Source organism: Bradysia coprophila, unplaced genomic scaffold (assembly GCF_014529535.1).
Source record: "Bradysia coprophila strain Holo2 unplaced genomic scaffold, BU_Bcop_v1 contig_70, whole genome shotgun sequence".
Lineage (NCBI taxonomy): Eukaryota > Metazoa > Arthropoda > Insecta > Diptera > Sciaridae > Bradysia > Bradysia coprophila.
In genome coordinates, this window is record NW_023503941.1 from 2479606 (window position 1) to 2502700 (window position 23095).

The 23095-nt window shown below is 36.7% G+C and overlaps 3 long non-coding RNA genes across 3 annotated transcripts; 1 reads left to right on the forward strand and 2 right to left on the reverse strand.

Moving 5' to 3' along the window:
- Window positions 1-1727: 1727 nt before the first annotated feature.
- On the forward strand, window positions 1728-14594 carry LOC119083745. Its single transcript, XR_005088923.1, has 3 exons — window positions 1728-1859; window positions 4565-4571; window positions 14584-14594. It is a non-coding gene; the product is annotated as an uncharacterized LOC119083745 (long non-coding RNA).
- Window positions 1747-17843, reverse strand: LOC119083742. The gene is made up of 3 exons (XR_005088920.1): window positions 17830-17843; window positions 4865-4866; window positions 1747-1882 (listed from the first exon to the last, which is right to left on the reverse strand). It is a non-coding gene; the product is annotated as an uncharacterized LOC119083742 (long non-coding RNA).
- Window positions 6219-15804, reverse strand: LOC119083743. Its single transcript, XR_005088921.1, has 2 exons — window positions 15528-15804; window positions 6219-9011 (listed from the first exon to the last, which is right to left on the reverse strand). It is a non-coding gene; the product is annotated as an uncharacterized LOC119083743 (long non-coding RNA).
- Window positions 17844-23095: the final 5252 nt, after the last annotated feature.

The following is a 23095-nucleotide window of genomic DNA, read 5'->3' on the forward strand; positions in this document are numbered from 1 at the left end:
AAGTAATTTCATGAGCTTTCAGATCTCCATAATCATTAATTTCGTTTTTCTGGAGAACCTTTACGACCTACCACCACCCAGATTACCACATTTTTCATCAGTTTATTATCATCAGCAGAGTTAAATTTCTGAATGTATCTGCATCGTTAATGTGTTCGGTGTATGGTGCACAGACATACAGTGAGTATCCATTACACCTACACCATTTTTTCTATACGAGGTGTCTCTTTCAGTAGAGTCGACGGGGGTAAGAATTCTCATAAATTCCATTATGCATGAGTTTTTTGCCGCAATCAATTCCGAAACGAATGATATCATTTAATGGAGAGTAAATGAGGTGGTTTTTCGTTCCACACCCGTGTGTCACATACCGAATACCACCAGTGGAAGATTTTTCCCACTAATGAGAAGAGAATGGAGTATAAAACACACACAAAAAAAAGACTTTCAAAAGTGTTTGCTACTTTTTGACGATGTTATTTGATACGAACGAGGTTATACCGTTCAATGCAACGGAAAGTAATGCGGAAAGCACTTTTCTCTGGTATGAGTGTTATCGGAGTGTGTTTGCATCGAATAATTACAGACATCGATTACACTGACTCGGATGTGGAAATAAAATTTTAATAAACGTAACGTTGTGCTGCAGAAGACGTGTAGAGTACACCAACTTACTGATGGAAATAAACACTCTTCGATTTGAACTCGCAGTTCACGAGTGCTTCGATTAGTTAAGGAACATCCAGAGCACAATAAAGTCCGTTGGATGGTAGTTGCATAGAAAATAATCTGGCCTGGGACGTCTGTGTCGTGAGCAAACATCCTTGCATTTTGCTATTAACTGTCCGGTAACTTCGTTTTGAACATTATCGTCGAATGCGATACACAAAGAATATAAAGTGCAACGTTACCCATTATTACAATGTTTCAAAATTGAATATCCGGTTATGTGCTTCTGTGTTGGACCGTATACCGGAATCGGAAAAGCAGACAAAAAAGCTTTTATCTCGGTAAGTGCTTTAAACCCACACCACCACACAGGACTGTGTTATCAGCAGTGGTAAAAATTAGAGTGACACAGGCCGTACACTAGGAAAAGTAAATAAATTTTGATCTCATTAAGTTTAGGCTCTCTTCGGTGGAAATGCATGAGCCATAGATCTACTTGAAGACAAGATGAGTGATTTAGTTAGGGTTTGGCGAAGCAGTGAATTACTATACCCGCCTGACGTAGTTGTAAAAGTCAAAAAAGGGAAAATTTTCCTGAGGATTTTTTGCAACAATATTTGCAGCAAGGAAAACAAAAGGAAAAGAGTGAAGCAACCTTGAGTGGAATTAGTTTCATAAGGGAACGTTGTGAACACCGACTGAGGCAAAGAAAATTTGATTTCGATAATGAAATACTTTACAATTCCTTAGTGAACGAATACCATCAATTTTTAGGCTTGCCTTTGCATTGGTATTTCTATGAAAGTAGGGAAGTGATTTCAGTATTTCTTTTCCAATCCGCCATTTACTCTACTTTATTTGCTTCGTACTATTGTGTGAAAGCTGAAACTTACCAGGAAAGAAAACTTCGTCGCTTTGAGCTTTCCCAGATCACACAATCCTGAAACGGTGCGAATTACTTCGCGTCAACATAACGTTTTGCACTTCTAATCCACGAGTTTAGTGGTATGGTGGGTATGGTTTGTAGCGCTGCATAAAAAAGCGGTCGAATCCGATATTTTGAATTTTTGTATGGGAATTCACATGCAAACGTTGATATCTCCGTTGTTGTTAAAGAATAAGAGTCAGATTTTGCTAGGTTTGCATCTCTTATGGAGTTTTATCGATTGGCATACTCATTTGTGCAAAATGTTGAGTAAACATTTTCTTCTTACTATCACGCAAATACCCACACAAATGAATTTGAATACAGTGTTAAAAGAGCGTAAAAACGGAGGAAAAAACCAGTTAATTTAACTGAGCTCGATGGGTGATATGTCAAAATCTCGACTCTCTTTTACACTGTATTCCCATACAAAAATTCAAAATATCGGATTCGAACGCGTTTTTATACAGCGCTACAAACCATACCACTAAACGCGTGGATTAGCCAACTGCAGAGAGGACAAGAGGGTAAGCAATCCAATCACACAATGCTGTTTGCCTTACAAGAGAGAATTTGAAGCCGATGAGATGATAGGATTTGATGAGATGATAGTATTTGACTTACAGGAGAAATTTCCCGTTATTTGCAACTCGCCTTATTGTAATGCTTGATTTCCTCGTACGCTGTTTGCTCCGTTTACTCTTGAAACAATAAAAAAGAGGCTTCGTTTAGCTAAACGGAGCGTACACGGCGTAAGAGGAAATCAAGCATAATGCTTAGTTTCCTCTTACCAAAAAATTACTCCGTGTGAGAGACAAAATTGAATTGTTTAAATTTTTCCTTTGTGTATTTGACAGCTTGCTCTCTAACGGATTACTTTTTGTTGAGTGGAATAGACACTTAAGTGAGCAAGCTGTCAAATACACAAAGGAAAAATTTAAACAATTCAATTTTGTCTCTCACACGGAGTAATTTTTTGGTAAGAGGAAACTAAGCATTAACTGCGGATTTGCATAGCGACGTAAAATTGATAGAATGCGCATTCAAATTTAGCGTGTTTGACATTTCATAACAATGAGAAAAAGGAGTTGAAAGCAAGAGATTTACTTTGGGTCATGCAAATCGTTTAGCTTTAACAGTTGAAACGGAAAAACCATACATTGGGTCAATTTTACGGTACTTTGTACATCAGCAGTAAAATTTCCGTGGGGTGTATGCACAGCTTTACCGAATCGGTTACCATCTCCTGTTCATTGTTTCCTTCATTTTTACCTTTACAAAAATGGTGGCCGATATGACTGATGATATGCAGTAAAATTGAAACAGAATTTGCCGTTTTGCGATTTTTTTATTTTATTTATTTACAATGTTTCGTAACTCTACATTTTCTTATCTACAAAATTATTTATGATAAAATTTGCTGAATTTTCTTTTTAGTTTTGAAAACGTCAGAAACCAATCGGATGAACCAGTCATTGAGCATTTTTTTCCATTTTTTTTTTCTTTTCACAAATTTTTTCTCACTGGAAACCCTTTTTTTAATAATTTCAATTTGTATAAATCAGGCACTTGAGTGAAAAACAAATGGAATTTCTTTTTCGGACATGATGCCCGTTTCGGATAGGGCCCCAGAAAGTGAAAGGGAATTATTTTATCGTTTGATTTGTTTCACAAAATATTCTTTTAGAGAGCTGTTCCACAAAAAATTTACAACAAAACGTTTAAACGAAACAAAAAAAAAACAATTCGAAAAAATCAACAATATTTTGAGAGGAATTTCTATCTCTCTTTCTTTCGATCGTTTAACAGAACATCGAATCGATAAGAAAATCTTTAAACAAAACAAAGTATAATTCGGCAAACGTTGACTCGAATATTAGATAAATCTTTTTGTTCACTTAACAATTAAATAAAGAAATTTCGATAAAATGTACAGTCAAACAAAACGCTTAGGAACTAGTTAACAAAAACAAGAAACATTTTTCGCTTCCATAACCAAATCAAACATGAACTCAAAACCACAATAAATTAACGTTTTTTTCGGGTGCTCTCTAAATTCGTTTCCAATTTTTCTTTAATTATTTTTCGAAGCTTTGGAAAGCTTTTTTCTTTACATTTCTTATTCTTTTGGTTCGTATTTCCTGGTCTTGAATGTAATTTATAAAAAAAAAACTTCAGGGCTTAGCAGCAGGGTTCGTTTCTGACATGTCAACGTGAACGGTTAATTATATTTAAATTAGACAGGATCGAGGGGCCTACCAACCTTTTAAAAAGTACTGCGAATTTGCTCGTTACAACATCGGAATCGATAAAAATATGAGAAATGAAATTTAGTGAATTCGCATATCTTTGTAAGAGGTAGGTTGCCCTGCGGTAATTTCATTGTCTTTTTGTAAGAAACAATTCAAAATATTTCTTATTCTAATGATCGTAATCAATCGTCGAAATAATAGGTCATATTTTCGAGTTACATAGTACGGATTGTAGAGTCAGATTTTCTTTTCGTTTTTACATTTCCTAACTAAGAACACAAAAATTAAATTATTAATAAAAAAGACAATCAAAACAAAACACACGAAAGTCAAATGGCAATTCCGTTGTTTTGCCAATACACAAAAATTGTAAAATAAATCTCTTAGCAAAATAGTGTTGGTTATCAGAGGCAGCCTAGGCCGACATGATCAGATTTTTCATTTTAATTTAGCAGACATTTTGATTTGAAAGTATTCCGTTTTCCGTTGCAGCGAGCGATGTGATTGTGACTATTTTCGGGTCACCATTCTACTTTTTTGTTAAACCAAATGTTAGATCGAAGACACACTAGCAATTTCGCGTTGCTGAAAGCGGCAATTATGCTACGTTTTCCAATGTAATCCGATATTCACCACGTCTTAAACAAAAAACAATGGAAATCGCAGCATTATTGTCGATCTCAGCAACGCAAAATTGATCGTCTGTTTTCGGCCTTAGACTCAGAGTACTCTTACAGGGAAATAAAATCAGAGCTTGCAAAAGCTCAGAAATTTGAAATTTTGATTGGTATTCAAAAAAGACTCAAAGCTTGTAAAAGCTCGATACACAGCCAAATCACTTATGCTGAAAACAAACGAGGCATTCAAAACGTGTTTTGGTCCTTGTTTTCATGACGAAATTGTCACAACTGTCAAATAAATTTAAAAATTTCTCTATCGAAAATTGCGATTGCTGCATCTGTCAATGAAAACTAGGACCAAAACACGTTTTCAATGTCTCGTATGTTTTCACCATTACGTCTATTTCTTGTATAAGACGATAGGTTGGCTTAGTTCAAATAAAAAATGAAAACGCGAACGTTGTTGGAAAATGCATTAAAATTAAAACTGTCAAATATGAATCCTAAAATCTATCAAAAACGCAAACAATTAAAAGCTAAAAACAATCGAGTTAAAATGATACGTCCTCGACATAATACGTCCTCGACATAATACGTCCTCGACATAATACGTCCTCGACATAATACGTCCTCGACATAATACGTCCTCGACGTAATCCTTACTCGACATAATCCTTACTCGACATAATTCACTTGGCAAACCACTCAATCTAAACCTAATGGGGAAAAGTTTATTTAAAGAAAACCCTTAAATCCTAACACAAAGACAACACCGGGACAAGTTCATCCATGAATTGTTAAAACTATCGAAGATTATGATGATGAAAGGAATTGTAAGACACAAAATGATTAATTGGCAAACAAAAAACAACAACAAAAAAAACTTAAACAAAAGAAAAACGTGAAAGTTAACAAAATCAACAAAACAAAAACAATGAAAACAAAAAACAATTTTCTTTGTGGCTCCGTTCGGCGTGAACTGAACCTTTAGACATTATATGGACGTGACTTTATTTGTATCGTTTCAGATTTGTGCAAAAGCTCAACTTGACGACAAGTTTTTTCTCTGTTTCGTTTGAGCTTTCACATAAATCTTAAGCGATGCGAATACAATTCGTCCCAATATGAACGCTTTTCATGCTTTAACGACGTTGTTTTTCTTATTTCGTTTGGAAACTTAACAATTTTTCATAGTCTTAACAGTATCTCATCGAATCCGATAACAAAACGAAAAGATTTCAAAAACTTAAACTTGTAACAGTACGATAATGTAACAGTACCAGTAACAGTACCGGCAAATGGCGTCAATCGATTTATGGAACATTGGAATTTGTTGAATAAATGGATCAAGGCATTTGCGAACGAATAAATCACGCAAAAAACAACGAAACTTAAAACGAAAACAATTATTTTTTTGTGGGTAAAATGAAATCCTTCAAAAACAATCAACAATTGAGAAGGAGATCTTTTACGATTTTTTTTTAGATTTTTTTTTTCTTACGAACAAACTAATTGAAACACAAACTTCGAATCAAACGGTGTACACCATCCGTAAATGAAAGTCTATTGCAATTTAAGTTTTATTTAAAGCCAAGCAAACAACCAGCCAGTGAACTGAAATTTTGACATCTGTCATCTGTCAACATTTTCATCTCGTGTGAAAAAACGGAGGAAAATTTCATGTCATGGTTGCTTACTTGACTTAACTGTAGAAAAGACGACAGAACCGAAAAGTTTTGTGGGCAGATTTTAGTTTTCTGATACCGAATGATTCGAAGCATTAAATTAAGAGCTACGCGATTTACATAACAAGCGGGAACGGTTCCCAGTGAACGGTAATTTAAATACAAAAGGGACTGTTGTTCAGTTGCCCTTGGTTTGTAAAGCTTTACCATTTTCACTCGTTTATTGAAAATCAAGCCGTAAAAGACAGAAAACATAACTCGAAAAAAAAACAAAAACAAAGAAACAATAGAACGAAAACGAGAAATGAACGAAAAATGAATCGGTTAAACGAGAACAAAACTTATTTAAACAACAAACTAAAAACAAAACACAACAAAAACGTTCAACAGAACAGCCATGATTTGATAATAAAAAACTTAACAAATGCAAAGTGGTAAACGTAAACAGTAAATGAACCAACCACAACCCAAATGAATTTCTTAATTTTTCAAGTCTATGTCTCGATGAATCCAATGAATGAACTTTAAACACACTCAACAAAATGGACAAACAAAGAATGAAGATGAGAAAACATCACACAGAACTACTGAACAAAAAGTGTACAAACGAAACACAGAAAAACCTTAAAACGATACACACACTACAGAAGAAGTCCTATAAGCGGATTAATATCCATAAATTCCTAAACTCTTAACTCTATTCCCTATTTATAAATATGCATTTTCCAACCGTTCGAATTGTTTTACCATCATCGTTTCGGTAATACTTAGCATTTCATCTGCCTAACCTTACGAAAACATTTTAATCCGCACCATGGAAATGACCTCAGACGTTTGGTGTTTTTATGGCTGTGAATTTTAACACCCTTTGCTCGGGTGGTTTTGTAACTTAGGGTAACTTAGGACGTGTGGGTGATGCTTTTTGCATATTTTTTTCCGGATTTATTTTCTTGTTTCTTGTTGGCAAAGAGAATGTGAGAAATAGAGTTTGTATGGGCTCGGCTCGGACCAAGTAGTTTGAAATGATGAAAATTGAAATGTTTGATAGTTCATTACTCTGATCCCGAGCTTTTAATTCTTCGCTGAAAATTCTCCTGATTCGACTAAGTTCTGATGCTGCAGTGAGACAAATTTCCAACTTAATTTTCTGAAAATCAATTAAACATTTGAGCAATTTCACCGGTGCCCGTTACATTCAGACGATTAAGAACAGAACTCGAAAAAATTAAAAGACGGAAAAAAACCCATAAAAATGGTCCCCATTCAACTCAACTTCGATGTCACATCATCTGATAAATTTTAATGAATTTCCAGCGTTCTGTAATTCACCCTCATGAATGGAAGGGGAGGAGAGCCGTCTCGTTAATGCGAATAACTCTCCATACTGAATCACTTAAACGCATCTACGTTTTTCGCATACGACCGTGTTTACGGGTTTTATTCTATCGAGCGGCATAAAGCCACTTAGAACGGAAACTGACATCTCTGTAACATCTCGTCCCACGAAGGTCGGCCATAATTCAAATCGAAATATGACTGACGTTAGGAAAATATTTTAAATTTTTCGTATTAATGCTAAGTCGTGTTAAGAGCAATGATTCCCTAAGCTGAGACGCAAACCTACATCATGTCCATGTCGTGATGTCTTACGTTTCAAACATCATTGAAGTTGATGTATCCGTAATGAATTTAGGCGATCGGTCGTATGCTCAAATTTTAAATTGAAACACGACTGACCCGACTCTTACTAATTTTGAGAGGTGACATCCACACCTCATGAACAAAAAATTAAAAGAATTTTAAAGTTTGTGTCCATACTGAAGTAACCATTGCTCTCCGTGAAATCTCTCGTGAATTTCCTAGGGGAAATTTTTAGTTTTTGGGCTTTTTACAAGTGGTATGTAAAGGGGCTTTTGTGAGCCAGTTCGGCTCTGCCTCTTTATGTTTCGTAAAGGGATCATCAACAAAGTAAATTAATTTTTCCTAAAATACTTAAAAAGAAACAAAATGCGGAAGTTTAATTATCTACTCGCCCGAAATCCTTTCGTTGACTTTGATGTTAACACAAAAAAAAAACTTGTCTGCCACTCCCTCCATTCCGTGTCGTCCGTAATTAATTGAATTAACTGAACAAACAAATCCTCCGACGATATTTAAACAAAATGAAAAAAATAAAAATTAAATTTGAATAATGATGAAAATGGCACGGACGGATGATGATGATGATGTCGGTGATAAAAAAAGAACCGTTGCTGCTTTTGCGCTTATTTTTTCAATCTTTTTTTTGCCGTTTTTATGATAATGTTTCCACCTGACATGTTTATACTCGAAATTTGCTAATAGCCCGGAAAACATATTGTGCCATGCTGCAGGCTGTGCGCTTTTTTTTACTCGGAGAAATTCGTATTTCTGGCGGCTACATGATGTTAGTGGTTTTAAAGTTTTGTAAAGTTTTGCATTTTGTAGATTTTCGAGCCGAATCATAATTCCGTCAACGAAATTCAGAGATTTTGTGTCAGATGTCCGCAATATGATACACTACCGTGTGTGTGTGTGTGTGCTCCCGTGTAACCGGTGTGTGTTTGTTTATCGCCACCATACCGATATATATCGTTACACATGCACACGTTTCCATTTGAAAAGCCAAAATCCTGCGGTAACGTTCAGACGAAAATGTAGAAGACAAATTGCAATTCCGTAATGCCAATCCTTGTATCTGATGGCAGAGCGAGTAATTTATTGTGGTATTCGATATATATAGCTTGTTGTGTGTGTGTGCTGGCTGCAGAGATTGTATACTTGGGTGCATTTATGTGTGGCGGTCTCGTTGGGTATTTGTTCTGGTAACGTTGGAGTTTATCTGGGGAAAGAGAACAAAATGGCAATTTATTAGCGAGAGGTTTTTTTTTCTGCTGTTTGGTCGGTGGAAGTTTGTTTTTGTTTGGTTTATCATGCAACAATAAGAATTGGAGAAAAAAATCTTTAATTCGTTCCCGGTTATGTCGGTCTTTAATGTAATGTGTCTCGAGGGGTAATTTATCCCCCACATCCGACCCACCACTTGTGGTCTTAAGCAACAAAAATCGTAATTTGGGAAAACTACAAAATTCTTGCGCCAAGAGACTCGATCCGACAGAAATTTGAGCTCACGCAAACTGGAGATTTGTGGTTGAAGCTCTAATGGATTTACAACTCTTGCAAATAAGCTCAGCGATTTTAAGCCTTTAAGTCACTAAGTCAATAAAAACAACAAATTATCTAAGTCATTTAGGACATTAAAACTGTAGGAACGTTAAATTTTTAGGTCTTTTTTCTTTTAGAAAAAAACCCTATTGTGGACACTTCATCTGTCCGTCTGTCTGTCTGTCCGTCCATGTGTCTGTGTCACAAATAAAAAATGAGACGATAACAGCCTTGATTCAAAATTCCAATGCTACTATGAGTAAATCAACACCAGGCAAATAATAATTATTTGTTATCTGATAACCAATCGCTCATAGTTGGCATTGCAATTCGAAAATTTGGTAGTTGGTAGTTGGTAGTTGACTACCAAACGTAATTTTCGGCAGAGATGTTTACTATTCGAGAGCTGCGCACCGACTGACAAAATTATTCTGCCTGCTCGCCTATTTAAAGCTTGAATTTTTGGTAGTTGACTACCAAACTGGTAGTTGACTACCATACTGATAGAGAGGTGGTAGAGATGTTAACTGTTTGAGAGCTGCACACCAACTGATGAGATTATTTAGGCTGCTTGCCTATTTATAATTCGATAATTTGGTAGTTGACTACCAAACTGGTAGTTGAATACCAAAATGGTTGTTGAATAGTTGAGTTTGGTAGTTGAATACAAAATTGGTAGTTGACTTCGAAACTGATAGAACGATGGTGGCGATGTTTACTGTTCAACAGCTGGATATCGACTGAAGAAACTATTCTTCCTGCTTGCCTATTTGTAACTCACGTATTTGGTAGTTGGTATCTCGAGAAGTGAGAAAAGTGAGAGAAAGAAAAAAGACCTCAGTAGGCTTATAGCCGGTCGATTCTTGTTTGGAGACGTCGGAATGGAGTTGTTACGAGGGTTCCCTCAAAAGAGTGTTCCGGAAAATTCATCAACTTTGAAGCCATTTTCCCTGGCCATTTTTATTTTGGTCTTTTACCAAGTTTGAAGTCACCATCAGAGGTCACCAGAGGTCACCAGAGGTTTTTTTATTATGAATTGACCTACTGTTACCATCGATAGAATTCAGAAGGGAACCAGAGGAATCGTCTGAATTCTCTGCGATTCTATAGTTCAAGGATAGGGAAGACAGTGAAGATCATGAAGACGTCACTTATTTTTAGGAACTGACCTCTGGTGACTTCAAACTTGTTAAAAGGCTTAATGTTAGTCGAGAAAATGGCCAAAAACGTAAGAAAAATCTAGTGTCTAGAACAAAGAAGAAGTAGGAAAGTCGGGATTCGACGATATGTTGGATGAGGCACTATAATTTCATCGGGTAAAATGTGACACGAAAAAGCTTTCGTAAAACTAAATTGCTACTTTGCATAGGGAAAATCGTCAATAACAATCCCAAAAATGGAACTTTCCACAATCCTTGAACAGATAACAAGACGAGGAGAAAAAGGACGAAATGTCTGTGCAAGAAACACTGGAACTAGTATCCCAAATTGCAGCTACGTATCTCTTGTTGATCTAGAAAAAAGTTACAAAATTCTTCTTAGGACATACATGACTTTACCAGGCCATATATCAAGCTACTGAACATGGATCATGGCCGCCCCGACTAAAATTAGAGGAATTTTATTGTAGCTTTCGAATGATTGCACTTTTTTATAAAAAATGGATTCGAAATGGCTTTAAACTTCATGAATTTTCCGGTACACATTTTTGCGGGAACTCTTATACCGACTCCATTCCAACTTCTCAAGTTTTCCAATGAAATGAGCCATAAAGAAGAAATTTTTCAAAAATAAATCGAAGATGTTTTCGACTTTGGAGGAATGGCTTTTCTGGTCGGAAAAACCATTTTCCATTTTCCGGAAAATGTTTTTGTTCCAAAACTTTTCGTGGCTAACATGGGTACAACGAAAAATCTTAAAGAACTTGAGTTCTGTTTGCACTGAGGCTATTTAATCTCAGTGCGAGTTGACTTGGAATAAGTCAAATTCATTTTCGGGCAATTATACGCCCACACATCGATACACAAATATTTTTCGGTTAAATTACAATCCCGGTCCCACCGATGCGTTAATTGAACCAGCCCCTAATTGAACCGTATAATAGAAAATGTACATTGCAAATTTGGAGCTAATTATTCTACCGAAATATTAATATCGGTGTGTTTGGATTAGGCCGTAAAAGACCTCCCGCAATCCACCCAAACCCCCGTCGTCATTCAAATCGTTCATTTTCAATTTGGGAAAATATTTACCAGCCAATTTGCATCCGATCTAATCAATTTTCATCGAAATTATTCGATTGTTGGACATATTGGCAACATATATAGTTAGATGAGCCGGGGAAATTTTATTTAATTAATTCATTGTGATTGCCGTGTGAACATTAAATTATAATGCAAATTCGGACAGTGTTGTTATACGCGTGTCCAGTAGGGCGTATCGAATTTTGCAAATTTTAAGGAGCGCGATAGCCTGTGTGCGGAAAACGTATATCATCGAAAACTGTGTCCGGGCATGTGGTTGATGGATCCAATGGAGCCATGGAAGAAGTCCCCCCGGGCGACTTTAAGTTTCCGAAGGTCATAATTCGGAAAGTTGATAGTATTTTTGAAAACAATGTTCTAGCGGAATGTAGAGCTTTGAAAACTCTACAAAACTACCGAAGAAACCGATGGTCCAAAAGGTGTCACTGCCAAGATTGCCTAACATCGAAAATGTGACCATACTTGATACTTACTGGCCAAGGTGTCCTCGACTCAACAGCACCGGTTGCAGTGTCTGCACTTGTCTGCACTCGTGGGCGACGTGGCCACTCTTAAAAATTCCATTCACAAATGTTATAAAAGTGATTTCAAGTGTATAATGGATCGGGACATGCCTAGTGTACTGGAAGTGCTCGACCTCCTCTACCACCTCATACCACAGGCTAAAAAAAATCATTTGTCTCTCAGGAAATATAAGTCAAAAACGAAAAGGTCGGTGTTTTCGATGTTAGGCAATCTTGGCAATGGCACCTTTTGGACCATAGGTTTCTTCGGTAGATTTGTAGAGTTTTCAAAGCTCTACATCCCGCTAGAACATTGTTTTCAAAAATACTCTCAACTTTCCGAATTATGACCATCGGAAACTTAAAGCCGCCCGGGGGGACTTCTTCCATGGCTCCATCGGATTCATCAACCACATGCCCGGACACAGTTTTCGATCTACGTTTTCCGCACACAGGCTATCGCGGTCCTTAAAATTTGCAAAATTCGATACGCCCTAGTGTCCAGTCCACCAGCACAACATTTTCAATCAACGGAATTATCGGCACGCAAAGTAATTGAAGATGATGATGAAAGAGTGGTCATCATAATGAAAACAAAACAAAACAAAAATTGTAATTTCATTAATGCTATCAATTCGGGGCCACTGTGTGCCACTGCCATACAGCGCACCTAATTCGAATCGCATATAATGGCATAATGATACGAAGAGATAATAATGAGCCATGCACCGACTGAATGCAATATTAAAAGCCCCCAATGCAAATCAGAATTGTGTTTTGTGTCGCGGATTTGTTGAATGGATGGATTCGAAATTGGTTTGATTGGGAAAATGTGATTTTTATTTCGCTGGGTGAACAGTGTCAGCTCCATTTTAATGACACGAAATTTGTTGATCGTATCGCAGAAATTCTATTCGCTTTACAGCATTGGGACAGGGTGGCATTTTGCTAGGAAATGAAATTAGGTCAAAAAAGTCTCAAAAAGGATTTCAACTCGGTCAATATTGTCAGGAACGATATTAACGTTCAAAATAATTTTTAAATATTGTCTGGCAACGCACTTCAAGCATGAGTAGTGGTTTAAATAGTGTACTGAATCTTGACAGTGTTTCACACAACTGTGAAAACCATTTTATACAAAATAGTACTCTATTCGGCAGCTGTCGACTATGATCACTATTACTTGAAGTGCGTTGAGTCTGGTCGATAATAGGTCGATAAACGGCCTATATAACGTTGCGGCTTTAGAACGAATCTAGTCCTTCAAACATTAGGTTATTTAATAAAGGGGACGACTTCAATGAGAAAAATTTCTTCTTCTTACTTTGAAACACACGTCAACACGGCTTCAGATCGTTTTATGTACAATAGTACGATATTATCGTATAACAAGCGTATTATGGTATTATATCGAGGCCGATATTAACTTTGGGTACACCAATTTTGCTCAGGGGCGCAAGATCAAAAAACCAATCTTAGCGAAAAGTCCCAATAAATAAAGGAAGCCTACACAAAGGCGGGCACTTATTTTCGTTCGAATCATAGTCCTTTTTTCCTTAATTCCTTAACAGTTGTTTAAATTAGTTAAAACTTCGTAAATTGAATCAAAATTTTAATTTTCTCGCACACTTGTTCTTCTCTAACTACTGAACGTTTATATCGTTTTACATTTAGTTTTCTGAAACCAATGGGGACGTTATTGTCGTCCCAAAAAAATCGTCCAAAATGACGATAAAATAGTTCGGAAAATGATAATTTCGCCCAGTGGATAGTAGCGTCCAGAAAACGATAATTATCGTTTTGATCGTGCCGAAACGTGGCCTCTCAAAAAAAAAAACAATTGTGTCTGAGACTGGCGTAAACAGCGTCAAAAACACAAGAATCGGTGTGTCAATTAAAAAGCTTCTATTTCTGAATCGATGTTGTAGACTCACGGGTTTTTTGGGAAAACATTTTCCAAATTTTCCCAAAAACAATTTTCTTGAAAATTAGGATTTTTTTTGAGAAAAATGCGGGAAAATGTGCGAACGGCTAGGAAAATTTGGAAATTTATTAAAAATGGTTCCGGCTCAGAATGATCCTGAAAGTGTTGCATCGATTTAGCAAGACAAGACTAAACAAAATAAATTGAAATGTTCACTCGGTTTTACAATGAGCAAAACAATTTATTTTAAAAAAGGCACGAAAATTACGTAAAAAGATAATCTTTGCTCGTTAGAACCTGTTCAGGAACTAAAAATTCGTTACCCAAAGAGAAGATTTTGACATATTTTATATGAAAGAAGTGTCAAAATCCTCACCAGTGAAACTTAACGAGGAGTTTCTGAACATGTTTTCCTCGATTTCTGAGACTGGTTGAGGGGTCTCATTTGACGAAAATATTTTCCTTGATTTCTTCAAATGAGACCACTCAACCAGCCTCAAAAGTCGAAAAAAATATTTTCGTCAAATGAGACCACTCAACCAACCTCAAAAGTCGAAGAAAATATTTTCTTCAAATGAGACCACTCAACCAACCTCAAAAGTCGAAAAAAAAGTTTTCGTCAAGTGAGACCACTCAACTAGCCTCAAAAGTCGAAAAAAATATTTTTGTTAAATGAGACCACTCAACCAACCTCAAAAATCGAAAAAAATTTTTTTGTCAAATGAGACCACTCAACTAGCCTCAAAAGTTGAAGAAAAAGTTTTCGTCAAGTGAGACCACTCAACTAGCCTCAAAAGTCGAAAAAAATATTTTTGTTAAATGAGACCACTCAACCAACCTCAAAAATCGAAGAAAATATTTTCTTCAAATGAGACCACTCAGTCGGTCTCAGCAATCGAATAAAATACTCGAAAAGAGACTACTCGTTCGATCTCATGCGATCTGAAAATTTTTCCACGGTGAGACTGCTCACTTAGCCTCGACAATTCCGTCAAAGAATACCAGAAAAGAGACTTCTCATTCGGTCTCATGCGGTCTGTAAACTTATCCACGGTGAGACTGCTCACTTAGTCTCGACAATTCCATCAAAAAATACTCGAAAAGAGACTTCTCATTCGGACTCAATAGATCTCGAAAATGACAATTTGTTCATCCAAAAGTTTCATCACACAAAAAAAAAAATTTGAGACTGCATTGAGACTACCAACCATTTTTAGACCGAAATGAGACCGTTGAGAATACTTTTTTCGTGGTCTCATGAGTCCGACATTTTTACCCGGGCAAGCTCTTATACTCTACGGTTGTGTGATTAAGTCGATTATCACATTTGTTAGCACTGACTTCACAATATCGTTTTTAAGAGGAAATTACTGAGTGATGGTAACAACGATAATTTTCACATTTCTAAATCGATTGACGATTAACGAATCACAGACGAATCAATTGTCACAATCGCCAATCTCACAGATTCTACATATAAAGGAAAACACCATTCCACTTACCGTCGATGCTTTAATTTCTCTCCCACAAAAAAAAAATCGTATTTCCGTTGATTCGTGCTGTCGATTAACATTTCCCGCTTGAAAATTAGGTCTCGATGCCACATTATTACATTCGATCAATCAACAACAACACCACCAACCGAACACAACAGAAATAAATTCGCAAAACACACGGGCGGCATTTATGGCATAGGACATTAAGTGTGGTCCTAGCCCGCCACAAACACACTTCACTCCAATATTCGACTGTTTTGTTCCAGCCAAGAACGTTATTCGTTTGTTATTCCAAAAGTAATCAAAACAATTTTACGAAAACACATCTATTTATACCCATCATAAATTCAGCTGTCCTTATCACATTTCGAAAATAAATTTCCCATTACCAGAGTATCCCTTCCATGCAGCAATGACACTCTATATAGTATATGTTGTGTACCTTACGATGCTGTGGTAGTGTTCATTATTATTATATGGATGGTTAAATACATGAATGATGCATATGTACGTATGTACATACCCGCACACATAATTTCTAGAAAATATAACAAAAGAATAAAAATAATAAAAATATTAAGACCCTTACCCGACGATGGGTTCTATACATTATATGTACCTACTGCAGTACATAGAAGAAGAACAGAGTGAGATGTGAAGTGAATTCTTACACAATATTAAAGTTCTGCTGTTGTATGTAAGAATACCGTCTTTCCATAACAACATATCTTTAGGAAACTGGTTCGCTTAGAAGAAGAACAATTTCTTTTTTTTTTGCCTCATCCATGTGACATGTGACAATGTAAAAGTCACTCACTCTCTTCTGCAGATTCTGTAACGAAATTCGAACTGGTGAACGATATTGAATCTTGAACGTTTTATAAGGAGTAAAAGGAAGAACATGAAAAGACATTAAATGGCACTGCGATATGCGACATGGAAATAAAACAATTTTTGAAAATCAATTTAAATGTAAGCGGAACAAAATGCTCGTAAAAAACTTAAGGCATCGTTCGATGGAGGGGTGATGCAGAAGCCATCCTCTCGTCCAATACTCATTTTAGTGCGGAAAAAATGGTATTTCGATTTCGATTTCAGATTGTAAGTTGCGACCAGCTTGCTTCCATGGCATCTGGGATTAGGAATGCAGAAGTTTTCTTTACCGAAGGGTCACTTACCAGATGGAGAGCCAAAACAACAACCTTTTCTCTTTCCTTTCAATTCAATTTTCGTTCCCTCACTTTTCGTTCCCACTAATTTTCCAAACAATTCTTCCCTTTGAAAACTGTGCTTCACTTTTTTCTACGCATGGGATCCAGCCTAATTGAGCAAGATCCTGCAGGATCCCACCAGGATCCAGCAGGATCACCAGTGGTATGACAGGTATACCACCCGGGTACATAGGGTTGGAACCTCTGATTTGGACAAAAAGCTTAATTTTCCGAAGAATCTCGGTCAGTGCCCCTGAGCAAAATTGGTCTACTCAAAGATAATATCCCAACAAAAATCTCTTCGAGAAAAGTGTGACGCAATCTTTGAAGTACAATTTCTAAAATGAATGATATCGCTAGAGTTGACGCTTTCAGCTTCGTTACGCAAAAATTAAATTTTACACCCAATTTTAGTTCAAACAAGCTGGCTTAGTTTTTCTCATCATCTGCCAAATAATTTTTACCAAAAAAAATTTAGACTGGAAACAACCAAAATTTGACCAAAAAAATCTGCGTCGCATGTGGCAGATAAATTTTCTTGCTGGTCTGTTCCTGAACATTTGCCACTTTGCGACGCAGATTTTTTTGGTAAAATTTTGGTTGTTTCCAGTCAAATTTTTTTTGGTTTGAACTAAAATTGGATGTAAAATTTAATTTTTGCGTAACGAAGCTGAAAGCGTCAACTCTAGTGATATCATTCATTTTAGAAATTGTAGTTCAAAGACTGCGTCACACTTTTCTCGAAGAGATTTTTGTTGGGATATTAGTCGTTTTAGAAGTTTTAGAACACTGCTTTTTATAACAGTTTATAACATAAATTCGAAAATTTGACGAAATTCGAAAATTTGACGAAAATCGAAAATTTGACGAAAATCGAAAATTTAACGAAATTTGAAAATTTGACGAAAATCGAAAATTTGACGAAAATCGAAAATTTGCCGAAAATTTGACGAAATTCGAAAATTTGACGAAAATCGAAAATTTGCCGAAAATTTGACGAAATTCGAAAATTTGACGAAGAAAGTAATTCTCTATCTGCAACCATTCAAGAAATATCTCCAAAACCCCAATTGACCCACCCATTTCCAACTTTCGACATTTTTCACAAATGCCCTTCTTTTCTACTCGTAAAACTCCGAGACTTTGCCGAAGAAAGTAATTCCCCATCTCTCATAACCCAAAAAAATATTAGTCCTTTCATCCTACGCTCGAGTAGCTCAAAATTTGGTCACTCTAATCACTCTAGCTCAAACGAATCTGACCCGATTTTTTTAATTATTTTTTTGTTCGAATCGTGTTACGAATACGTTTCATTTGATGGGTCGCACGCCTCTGTAGGTTTCAATACAGCTAAGCTACAGCCGAAAACGCGTTCCCGACCCTCGAAAACCACACTCAGAAACCACTTCGAGGCCAATAAAACAAAATTCTGGTTTTTCCTGGGGTAATGGCGTATCACATTTTCATTTTTATGCCCACCCTGAGGTTCCTGCAAAATTTCATGGAGATTGGCTGACTAGTTTCCGAGATCGACCGTCGATAGATAGACAGATAGAAACATACAGAGTAAGTTGAAAGATTTTGATTGTTTGGAAAACGTTAATTTGGTGCATTTTCTATCAAAATGACCAACTTCAAAACGATGTATCTCCGGCAATTTTAAACCTACATAGTCGAGTGATAGCTCGTTTTGCTCGTATTTGAAGCGCGAATAAGATAGAATAGGATTTGTGGTGATACAGGCCAAAGGAAAGAAACTTAAATTCTCGCCTATATATAGTTGCCGCGTCTCAAAAAATTTTCTTCGTTCTTTTTTTGGAAGTTAGACTGCGTCAAGTCCTCCGCTAACGCTCCGGACATGATCGACCTGGACAATATTGTCACCCAGGACGATATATTATCGTTTTTTGATATTGATGAGGTGGTACACCTGTAGCCGGGTAGAATGCGCATGTGAGTGACAGTTGGGTCCAATTGGAGAGAATTGACAAGGTTCTGAAAGAACAGGTTAATGCACTCATGAAGGCGGCAGGTGACATCAAATTTTTTAAGCGCAGTTATTACACATTGTGTGAAAAGCCAACTTGAAAACAATTTTTTTTTGTTAAGTTAAAATCGTCGTATAAAGTTTCACAAACCTAGTTGGCGCCACAGGAAAATGTTGATGCCGCCGCCTTCGTAATAAACTCAAAAGTGTCTTTCAGAGCCTTGAGAATTCACCCAATTTTACAATAAAATCCAGCTGTCATTCTCATACGCATTCCACCCGGCCACAGGCGTACCAATTTATCATTTCTCTGATTTTACACGGGTTCTGGGTGAAAAATTTTCGAACGATAATATCGTCCAAAAACGATATTATCGTTCACAAAACGATTTTATCGTCCAGGGAAATGTCCCACCACCGACTAGACATGCACAACAAAACTATTTAAATTTAACAACTCTTCCCACCAGCCCACACCCTTGAGTTGTAAAACTCAGAATCAGGTTGAAGCTGCGTAAGATACGTGGCTTTTGTTGTCTCAGATGTAGAACCCAAGAATTGACGACAAATGCCATTTGAAAAGTACTGGAAGTTAACGTAGTCGCTACAACAACCACCTTGACCAACGTTTCTGAGAAGATTTTACGACCACAACCGTTGTGCTGAAATTGCTTAATATAATCAACCACTCGATAACAGAGCATCCTTTTGCCTGAGCCTACATTTCCCAACCGGTTTTTGCCATCAAGTTGAGTCAGGGTATGGGGACCAAAAGCGTTCCGCAATCAACGAATATAACAGACCAAAATTTAATGCAAATTTACGGTACCAGTATCCCAGCATTACATCTCTGTATCGTCACCATCTGTTCTGAATTACAATCTCGTCGAACGAAAAGATGTAAATTCTTCAAGAAAGGTAATTTGAAACATTTATCCCAATTGGGTGGTGACGATGGTGTTTCGAATAGAACGCAACCCTTTCCGCCGTCCAATTTATCTTTTAACGCAATTTTCATTTAGTCTCTATCAAGACATCTAATTAAATAAAGTGATTGCCTCCACAAAATGCCTTGTATCGAGAGCGATGTAAACGAGATCGATTTCAATTACATTATCATTGGGAGAAAACCAGACATCGCTGCTGGGTGTAAATTGATGATCTACATAATGAATCCACTTCATTATAAGTAACAAATACGAATTTATCAGTAACGAATGCATAGACTTAGACATAAAGCAGCATATAACTGCACAAAACACACCCTATATAGATATAACTGCTCCGTGTTCGTCGGTCCGTATTCTATTTCCAATTCCGATTTCAATTTTTAAATATTTTTCGTTTATCTTCCTAATACTTTGGTTCAACAAAACATTTTCGTTCAACCTTAAATCGTAAAAATACAAAAATCTATCCCTTTGCTGGATTGCGGAGATAAGAGACGTTTATAACACAGAAATAATCAAATGTTTGAGCAGTCCGAAACTGTACAAAACTCGAAATATGAAAATAATTTATAATTTATGACGGACGTTTGAATGGAATTTCAATCTATGACCGTTCCAATACTTACCGTGACACGACCGTTCTATAGACTTATACAATGTTGGACATTCTGTGTGGAATGGTCGTCAGGCCCGGCTTGCTTCGTGGGCGACGTGGCCACTCTTAAAAATTCCATTCACAAATGTTATAAAAGTGATTTCAAGTGTATAATGGATCGGGACATGCCTAGTGTACTGGTAGTGCTCGACCTCCTCTACCATCTCATACCACAGGCTAAACAAAATCATTTGTCTCTCAGGAAATATAAGTCAAAAACCAAATGGTCACATTTTCGATGTTAGGCATAGTTTTGTAGAGTTTTCAAAGCTCTACATTCCGCTAGAACATTGTTTTCAAAAATACTATCAACTTTCCGAATTATGACCTTCGGAAACTTAAAGTCGCCCGGGGGGACTTCTTCCATGGCTCCATTGGATCCATCAACCACATGCCCGGACACAGTTTTTGATGATATACGTTTTCCGCACACAGGCTATCGCGGTCCTTAAAATTTGCAAAATTCGATACGCCCTAACCCATACTGTCGTAATTGCAGAAAAGGATTTCGGTTTTTCTCAAAAAAGTTAAGTTTCTTTTATGCAAATTACGGTAACACAGCTCGACTCGGTAACCAATTTTTTGAGGAAGGAATGTCATTGCCTGTCGACAATGGAAAAAAATCGATCAAGTGCTTCCACTTCCGAGTCTTTGGTGATTAACGATCAACTAAGGAAGCCGCAGAAGAAGTTATCTGAATTTACCAACTTTTTCCGTTGGTTTTGTTAATTTGGTCTGATGGAGGTGCGGGAAAACAGGAAAAGTAGGAAAACACGCTTTTTGCTTGCTTTCTCACCAATAGCTACTGCTCAACCAACTAGATTTTCCCGAAACTGAATTATCCTGATGTGACCAGTTTTTCCAGCATATCTCTGGATATTTTCGCTCAAAAATTGTGTGCGACACGTCAAATGAAAGGTATTGACGGAGCAGAATTTTTAATTGTAAAATCAGGTTGGTTCAACAGCAACTTTATTGGCGAGAAAGCAAGCAAAACTGAATATTTTCCTACTTTTCCTGTTTTCCCGCACCTCTCAGCAAATTTTTTAAAATTTTCTCAATCTTCTCAAAGTCAAGACAGCATGGTTACATCGACCTGTGTCCACAAATGTGCTCGTTTCTAAACTTAAAGAAAAAACTAAATCTCAATTCAGCGCCCTTCACTCACCTTGCCCGATGCTGATGTCCATTTCGTCATCCAGTACGGGCCTGACTGACGCATAGCACAGCTCACAACTGATATAAATATTGAAAGGTATAATTTTCTGGTCTTACACAATATCTCTCTGCTGTATGGTCTGTTATCTTCAATTTATGGTTGATATTTATGGGACTTCTTCTATAAATCTTTCGTTAAAAATTTTCAAATATCCTCAAATATTTAATGGGCTATAAAAACCGAACGAAAAATGAATTTAATAAAATATATTTTTTGGATGGAAGAATGTCCTCTGCGTAATGAGGAAGTAAATCACAAGACGCCGTGAGATCGATACAATTTAAGAATAAATTCCTCCTCCTTAGCATGGATTTTATTATCTGACGGATTTCTAAGTCAGGTTTTATGAGTATAAATTCTCCTTCAGTTTACGCGCTCACAGGGTCAAAATCTCTCATGGGATTGCTTGTTTCCGCACGATGGTTGAAAATTATACTTTCAAGGGGTTAAGTGAGCTTACTACGTGAACGATCCATGTCTTCTATGGTTAAGACCACCTACTTTCCCTGCTTTATTAGCTTTTGCTAGTAAATATTATTCATCAATGGACAATTGTGGAAATGAACACAAGAAGCAATTTCCATCATTCAAAATCGGGCGGCAAAGTTTTTCTGTTGTGAATAAGGCTTGATTTCCACTTACAGAAAAACCACTCCGTTTCGCCTTCGTTTAGCTAAACCACGTCCCTTCTCTGTTGTTTAAAGTGTGAACTGATAGAAAACGTAAAGCTTTTTTCATAAGTGGAAATCAAGACTAAGACTCGTGTTTTCCGTAATGTACACGAGTGTATAATGCTTAGTTTCCTCTTACGAAAAAAAGTACTCCGTGTGAGAGACAAAATTGAATTTTTTCAATTTTTCTTTGTTTATTTGACAGTTTGCTCTCTCACGGCGCTCTAACGGCTCTCTCACGGCGTACTTTTTTTAAGTGGAATGGGCACTTAACGATGACAATATTTACCGGTACCTTAATGTACTATTATTGTATTGACGGAAACGGCCAACTTATCGACATATTAATGAACTCTAGGTAATTAATAATGACGTCACGCATAGCGCAATATATGGCAGAATTAATGTTCGGTATAATACTCCGAACAATAGTGTCTAATGTCGATATATTCAACGCAATGCAACAAAGAAAGTTATTCGTAAAATGCGTAAATTTCATACAAAATTTGATTGCAAACTGGAGCTCTTTCTCTGCATTCGTTCATTTTCAAATGGACCGATGAAAATTTTACGAAAAGAAAAGTGTAAAAATAACTCCACCGCTTACGCTCTCAATTAATAATTCTGAAGAAAACTCTGACATTAGCAATATTATACTTGTGCTCTGTCTCCGGTTATGTTTTATGTGTCTCGTTCGCAATTTTATACTCAAAATAATTTTTCGGTTGCATCACTCCGTCTCATTTCTTCAAACAGCGTAAAATTAAACTCTGTTGGACGTTGCCCAAACGTTGTTATAAAAAGCCAATGATTTGGAACAGATGCAACCGAAAAGGTATTTTGTTTTCACATCAAGTGGCAGAGCCGATTTCTAGGAAATA